The sequence below is a fragment of the Onychomys torridus genome, chromosome 5 (assembly GCF_903995425.1).
Source record: "Onychomys torridus chromosome 5, mOncTor1.1, whole genome shotgun sequence".
NCBI classification, from domain to species: Eukaryota; Metazoa; Chordata; class Mammalia; order Rodentia; family Cricetidae; genus Onychomys; species Onychomys torridus.
The window spans coordinates 22,336,172-22,344,593 of NC_050447.1; positions in this window are offsets into that span (position 1 = coordinate 22,336,172).

Sequence of the window (8,422 nt, forward strand, 5' to 3'; positions counted from 1 at the left end):
CACCTGGCAACCCAACCCTCAGCTCCCTGCTAGTACCAACTTAGTCGCACCAACCTATGCTCCAAAGCCAAAACTCACCTCGTTGCCTCGCATCTTGGGGAAGTGAACCCCACATCAACTCCCAGCCTTTGAACCTTATCTCCTAACTCCAAGAGTCGATACCCTGCTACCCTCTTGTCGACCAGGGACTCCTATTGCTACCGCCCAGGCCTGCCCAGGACTCACTCCACCTGCTCCCTCCTCAAGCCTGGGCAGACATTATCACACTTTACTTTTTACTTACTTACTTACTTTTTTTTTTTTTAACTTTTATCTATTTAGATTTTTTTGAAACTAGGTCGTGAGTGAGCGCGCGCGTGTGTGTGTGTGTGTGTGTGTGTGTGTGTGTGCGCGTGCGCGCGCGCGCGCGCGCGCTGTAGTATATTCATGAGTAGAGGCCAGAGTCTAATACTGGGTGTCTTCCAGAGAGCTAGCAATTTAGGCTACATTGGTTATCCATGATGCCTTGGGATCTATCTCAGCCCCTCAGCCCCACAGTGCTGGGTTACAACATAAACCCCTCTCTCTGTACTTTGCTTTGACACCGGTGCTGGGGACTCACATTGAGCCATCTCCCTAACCCAGGGTCTTGCTATGTAGCCTAGGCTGTCCTGGAACTTACTACAGCCTTTCTGCCTCCATCTTCTGGATGCTGGACTTCCTTCTGCAACCATGCCAGGCTACATCTACACAGGTTTGCATCCGTGGTTGAGAGATCCGCGGTCTCTCAACTGCAAGTTTGGGTGCACTCATGAACCAACTTCCATCACCAACTCCAGACATGTGAAATCCGAAATTGTTGGAGTTGCAGGCAGAAATCGATTGAATATTTCTCCAGGTGCTTCAGTCAATGCTGACATCTGAGGATCCCTACTTTAGGCCGTAAGTACAAGGCAAAATAAAAAAGCTATACCTAATTGACTCAAATCCTGAGAAATGAAAATGCCCATGTTTAACCCTTGTTATGAGGGATTCCCCTAGTATATGAAGGAACCAAGAACTCAGCGCCAGTGCATGGCATCCATCTGCCTGCCTCCAGAACACCAGCATCTCAGTCTTGTCCAGTGAACTTCTAAAGGAACCATTTCCTGTCCCCTGAAAATGTCCCAAGATTGTCACTGAAGTGCATATTATGTGCAAGGGAGGCCATGGGGCTACAGGACAAAGAGGTAGCTTTCTCCTTCCTCACTGCTAAGCTGGACCTTCTGACCTTTCCATGACCTCATGACCTTCTCATGCAGAAGTTTGCCCGTCCAAATGTGGGTCTCCCTATCCTCAGCCGTCAGCACCGCTGACCACACAGCCCCTGCTCCCACGTAGCCACGGCTGCTCTCAGGAGATGAGAAGCATTCTGCACTCAGTTCCCACCAGCCCCTGCAGCCTTATCTTGTGCCTACTTTGGGAGGCATTTGGGGTCAGGACCCCTTTTGGACAATGCAGGGGAGAGACAGAAGGCAGCTAGCATGAGGTACAGCCATGCAAAATACACATGTCACTCACAGGCTTGGGTCACTGGAAGGATGACTGCCAAGTCTTTCCTGCCAGCCAGTGGGAAAGGTACCACCATCACTGTCCCATTTATGCAGAGATCGAGGGCTCAGAGGGACCAAGTAACTAACCCACAACCACACAGTTGAGCAGTCATGGTCCCATCCCGACCCAGGCAGTCCGAATGCTGAGCCTGCCCATGCTACCCATCCAGGACAAGGAGCCTATGGTTTCGCCCACTCCTCGGCATATCTGGCCTTTCCAAGCCTGGCTGAAGCCCAGCCACCACCCAGAATTACCTTCCTCCAACAGCCCTCCACAACCTCAGCCTATGCATTTCTCTCGTAAGTGTGAATGGTTGTTTGTCTGCTACCCCAGACCCACCAGCCAGCAGCATAGTGTCCTGGGATAATCGCCTTTAATCCCAGCACTCAGAAGCAGAGGCCGGCAGACCTCTGTGAGTTCAAGGCCAGCCTGGTCTACATAGTGAGTTCCCAGATAGCCAGAGCTACAAAGTGAGAGGGAGGAGTGGAGGAAGAATGGAAGGCCAGGTGATAGATGGCTGAAGCCAGATCCTGGCCCACCCCAGCTTCTTGTCTGTGGGGGCATCCAAGTCTTCTGGGGAGAGCTGACAGCCCAGGGACTCAGTGCAGCAGTCACCCACACCCTCAAAGTCTCTCACCCCTGGTCTTGGAGTTCCCAGACAGGCTGGGCTTGCATCCCAGGTCTGGCCCCTCCCTCTGCGTTGTGACTGAGGGCTGGGGACCCCAGAGTCGGCCCTTGCTCTCTAGCCAAGATCATTAACCCAAGGAAACTTTATCAGGAAAGCTGTTCTCGCTGGAGCCCTCCATGACGTCTGGCCTGTGATAAGCTTTAGTTCTCTGTACGAAGCCCACCTCCTAAGAGACAACCGCTCATATTCGTTCTGCCTTCCTCCACTGTTCTGCACAGCCACCCAAGACCCTAGTGCCTTGCCCACCTAGGTGGCTGACAGCTATTTCCGCCAACCCTTCCGAGTGCCAACCCTTCTGAGGCATCGGGTGGGGACTACAGGCAGAGGTAGCACTCAGGAGCCAGCTGCAGCTCAGCCTGCTGCCCCCACTGCCACCATCAGCAGAAGACTGCTGACTTTATCTACTAATTGCAGGGTTGTGAGGTGCCAGCTGCCTCCCTGGCCTCCGGCAGGTGCCTCTGAAGAAAGCAGGGGCTCCCTGGAAAGGCCTTCCAGCCCTCCTCCATTCAGTCCATAGCCGCCACACCTCCCATCCCCCACCCCACATACAGCCCATCCCCCACCCCCACTGCACTGGGTAATCTCTGTGGTGCCTGGTCCTCCAAAAGGAGGGGCATGGAGGGCTGTAAACAGAAGCCTCTGGTTCCCACATACAGGTTTCCCTTCCCTTCCCACCCAAGAATTAGCCATGGCTGCACAAGCTTCCATCCACACACCCGAGGACCCACTCTTGCCTTGAGCACGTGCTCTGAGTGTTTTTAGCATCCTGACACTCAGCCACAGTCAAGACAAGCCTCCTGCTGGGGGTCCCTCTTTACCCCTCCCCTGCTGACTTCCCAAACATCATCTCTGAACTTGCCCTGTGGGCCAGAGCACCCTTGACCAGGTCAGTCTGGATACTGGACTCCAGACCGCTCCAAAGGGATTGGGAACTACCTATCTGTCCCTAGCTGGACTGGACTTCGACCTCTGAGGAAGGGGGTCCTGCGAGCAGGATTTCTGATCGCCCCAGCAGAGGAGCAGAAAGCTTTGGAATCGTGCTCATTCCCACCTGTGCTGTTGAATGTTAATCTTTTCAGCTGCCTAGGAGTAAAAGGGGGAAACTGAGACCACAGAGGGGTGGGGCGGGGCCAGCCAGTGATTGACAGGGTCAGAACTAGGAGCCAGGCGAATCTGAAACCTGATTCTGAGTAGTTGCTGGCTAACTTGTTGGTGAAGGGAGGCAAGGATGGGGGTGAAGGGGAGAGAGGACGGGGGAGGGGGCTTGGGGAGGGGACGGAGGGGTGGCTGAGCTAAGGATGCCACCACTTGGATTTGGGTCCTCTGCAGAGCCCTTTCTCAGCCCAAGCCTCACTCCATCCTCTCATTTAGGTACATCAAGCTAGGAACTTCATTACCTATAGAGGCTGAGGTCTGGCAAGGTTACTCCTGACCCTGCATCTCTGTCCTGGGAAACACAGATCCTTCCAATAGCTCCTGATCCTACAGTCAAGTTCCTCAAGAGGATGGAGCTCAAAGGTAGAACACTTGCTTGGCTTGTGCAGGGCCCTGGGTTCCATCCTCAGCACTGCAAAGGGCAGGACTGTCTTAGGGTCACTATTGCTGGGATGAAACACTGTGACCAAAGCAACTAGAGAGGAAAGTGTTTAGTTCACTTACACTTCCATGTTGACTTTCATCACCAAAGGAAGTCAGGAAAGGAATCAAGCAGGGCAGGAACCCAGAGGCAGGAGCCGAGGCAGAGGCCATGAAGGAGTGCCTGCTTATTGATTTGCTCCCCCTGGCTTGCTCACAGTGAGCTCTTGATTCAGGGAGAGATGCTGTCTCAAAAAATAAGATGGAGAGTGATTGGATGACTAGTTGGCTGTTGGTCTCCATGTACACACACACACACACACACACACACACACACACGCACGCACGCACGCACGCACGCACGCACGCATGCACGCACGCACGCAGAGAGAGAATAAAGTAACAGGGAAGAGAGCAACCAAGCAAATGAGGATTGCTCACACTGCTAACTAAACAAGAAGCACCACCTTGCTGAGCCTCAGTTTCCACATCTGCACTGGGGATAGATAGCCCATGTTAAACGAGAAGAGACACCTGTCCGGCCTCCAGCAGCACATCATTTCTCTACCTTTGTTCTGCTTGGGTGGGAAGCCAGTTATCCAGATAGGGAGCATGCATGTATCCATATTGAGGTTGGAGTACTGTGCAGGGGCAAAGACAGACCACTGCACCCAGGCCCTCCCACTTGCTCCCACTCAGTGCAATCTCAGACTCCCAACCCGATGGCTGCTCAGGTGTCTGGTGGTTGGTTCCATAAGGGGATGGAGTGGAGCAACCTGGGGGGTGGGGTTGGGCAGGGGCAATCAGCATTGACTATTCCTAGCCCCTTTGCTGGCTGGGGCCCTGGAGCTGGGGGAGCAAGGGTGGAGCTGGGGGGTGGGGGTGGATAGCTAGCTGCCTGGGAACTTGGCTGGTGGGAACCCTTCATCACAAAGAGCTTATCTGATCCCAAAGTCCCTGGGGGGTAAACCAAAGAGGCTGCCAAGAGAAGATGGGCAGAAGAAAGGAGGAGGTGCTGGGTGGGGCAGTCTGCCTGGGTCATCTGCCACACCCATGACAGCCCAGGGGGACAATCCAAGTCTCACAGGTGAGGAACTCAGGTCAAGGCCTTTAGCAGCCTCCAGAATGTCTCAGCAACTCAGAAGCACAACCTGAACTGGGGCTACTCTCCAGAGCAGATGTGTGCACACTGCCGTCCCAGAGGCTCACGGGACATTTGAATGTACCCCACACCCCTTCTCGGTCCTGCAGAGCCATATGCTGTTCATGGGGTTCCTTTCCAGGTTTCCTGCTCCCCCACAACCTCCCATTCATTGCTCTAGTCTGGGGCCTCCTTCCCACCCCTGTAGGACCCCAAACCCTCTCCTGCCTTGGGGCCACCAAACACATTATTCTTTCCACCTGGAACCTTCTTCCTTCCTCAGATGCTTGCTTCTAGTCTCATTTCAAATGCCACTTCCCAGGGACAAGGCGGTGACAGGTGTTCCCCTGGCTCCTCCAGCCACCCAGAGATTCCCTCTCCTGTCTTCTGTGACTCCTCCCCTTCTGTTCCTTGATGATTATTTTTCTGGAGGGTTTCACCTTCCTACGACTGCGGACATGGTCACTTGGCTGCTGCTGACCTCCTGGTCCCTCACTCACCTGTGATTCCTCCTCTTGGTTTACCAGGTTACCTCAGCACAGGATGGGTAAGCGAGTGAGTGAGTGAGTGAGTGAGCTAGCGAGCCCTTGGGCAAGTGAGCTGCAGGCACTCCATAGGGAGTGCCCACTCCCTCAAGGCAGCAGGCAGGAGTCAAAGTCAGAAGCAAGCAGGCTAATGGCCTGGGCAAAGTTTTTTTAGAGGAAACTCAAAGATGCAAGGCTATTAAAAATTGATATTTCAATGAGATAATCTCCCTTCTAGGCTTTTAATTGATCGTCTAAAAAGCCTTCCTCTGCTGTTGCACCTCTTCATTCGCAGGGACCATTAACTTTTTTATGGATGCGCACACCCTGGCAGAGTGGAAAGTCTGCCACACGGTGATTCAGAGACAGAGACCAAGGCGCCATGGATGCCATGGCCATGGTGCCAGCTTTGGCTCTGGATGCTAGCTGGCTGGGGCTAACTCCTTTAAAGAAGGTGGGACATCCCTGTGAGGCCAGGACACTGCACTCACACACTCTCCCAGACTTAGCCAAGCCTCAGGAAGGCAGGAGAAGCAGAGGAAACCGTGGAATGGGTTGACTGGGGACCCTGGGTCCTCCCCAGCCACACTGATGGCCAAGGCCATGTGCACTCCAGGCACCTGCTCCCTTCCCAGGCTGGAGGGTTAAGAGGTGAAGAAGAGAGCGAGTGGGAGGCAGAGCATCTGCTTCTGCCCCTTTCCCCTTTCTGAACCTCTATTTCTCATAGGTCCAGTGGGTAACAGTATTCTAGTACCAAGGGTGGGCTGGCTCTGAGGACTGAGCCCAGGCCTGGGGAGCAACAGATGTGCAAGCAGCTTGAGTTGATCCCAAGCATCCTTCTGCCGGCTCTGCAAAGAGCCTCCAATCAATCTCAACCTCTCTCTCTCTCTCTCTCTCTCTCTCTCTCTCTCTCTCTCTCTCTCACACACACACACACACACACACACACACACACACACACACACACACAAAATGTACTTCCCAGCCTTGTTCTGTGCACACTTGTTTTCCAGGTCTCTAGCCCTACTCTGGTTTCATCTACTGCTTCCTACCCCCCCCCACCCAACCCCCACCACCCTGAATTCACTTCATCCTCCTTACCCACAACCTGGCAGCAGTGGGCCAGGGCTGGACTGGGCCAGGCTGGACCCTGGCTCTTTCTTCACTGAGTGACCCATGACCCATGGCCACTGGGAGTGAAGGCACACACCAGGCAAGGTGGGCTTCAGGGGCATACAGACAGCCTGTGCAGATGCCATTTTGCAGTTCTGGAAGCCCCCTATGTGGTTTAATGCTCTGTCTCTGCCACCCCAGAATTATTAATGATTTGTAATGGGGTGGTCTCATAAGTCCATTTTGCATGGAGCCCCACAAATTACATAACCAGATTTGTTGTCAAGGGACAGTGCTGTTTCAGAAAATGGCCACAGGCTGGCTCCCAAAGGTAGTTCTCTGCTTCTTCACCATAGACTATCCCTCCAGAAGGCTGGTATATCCCCTCCTGTCTCCTCATTTGTCTCCAGGTCCCACCATGTCATGCCAGATCCATCAAGAACCCGCACACACTGCACCACAGCCCTCTGAGTCCTCATCTAATTGCTAACTAGTGGGGATGGACCTTTGCAGGCACTGCTGGGTGCTCCCAAACCCCAGTGTTCATAAGATTCACTTGTGAACTGAACACACATCATTTCCCCTTCGTCCGTCCAGCCGCTGGCCAAGGGATGTGTGAAGCGGCAGAGCAATAGTACAGGTAAGTGTAAATGACCCGGGGACATCACAGTGGCCTTTGCTCAACCTGTGTTTGGCTTTGTGTAATTCAGGAATGTATATTGAAGGTACAAGGGCTTTGACCTGAGGCCTTGGGAATGTTTCCTTCATCAGTGATGCCTAGCCTTAGATGGCAACAAGGCAGTCTAGCAAAATGCAGCAAGGACAAAGACCTTTCACTTTTGGGCATACCCCCCCAGGACATATGTGAGCACATGCAATCTATAAGCGTGGGTGCAAACATTCAGCTGCACAAGTACTCACTGTAGTGTTGTTTACAAAAGTAAAAAAGACCACATGGGGTGGGGATGGAGAAGTGGGTGTCTGTATCCTCTGGGGGCACTCAGACACTCACAAAGCTGCCTCTTAAAGAAGGAGGGGGGTTTGGGGATTTAGCTCAGTGGTAGAGCGCTTGCCTAGCAAGCCTAAGGCCCTGGGTTTGATCCCCAGCTAAAAAAAAAAAAAAAAGGAGGAGGAAGGCCAGAGGGGCAAGTCAGACTTGCAAAAGCATGGGGGTGGTCAACATGGGCATTGGAGTCTTGAGGTCATTGCTTTTCTGACCTCTTTTTAAATCTCTGGCTTTCAGGAGCCAATCTCCGTGGCCAGGGATGCAGGTCTTCCTGAAGAGTCTCCCGTCTTCTTGCTGTGCCCGCCCATTCTCTTTTCCAAAGGCTTGCCTTCACTTCCTGACTTAGTCTCCAGTTGCAATACAGGTCCTTCTATGTGTTCGCCACCAGCAGCCGCGAGGATGTGTTTCAAGATGCTAATGGAGTCTGTTCCTCTTCTCTGTAGATCCCCTCGGTTAGCAATCTGTTACTCTTCAGATGGAGACTGATCTGTAAACCGCCCTTTGAGGACCTGTGTGGCCAGGCTCACCAAGCTCTGTGCTTCCCTCTGGCTTCCTCCCATGCTGTGAGGCAGGTCATGCTTACATCTGACACAGGGCCTTTGCATGAGCTGTTCCTTCAAGCCAGAACATTCTCCCTTTTCACCCGGGTCACTAACCACAAGTCTGGCCTCCCCATACCTCCATCAGCACCCGAGTCCTGCGATCCCTTCCACCCTTCTTAGATTCCTACCTGCAACTAGTGGGCGCTTAGATCATGGCTTGTTTCTTGCTCTAGACTATGGACTCCGAAAGAACACACACGC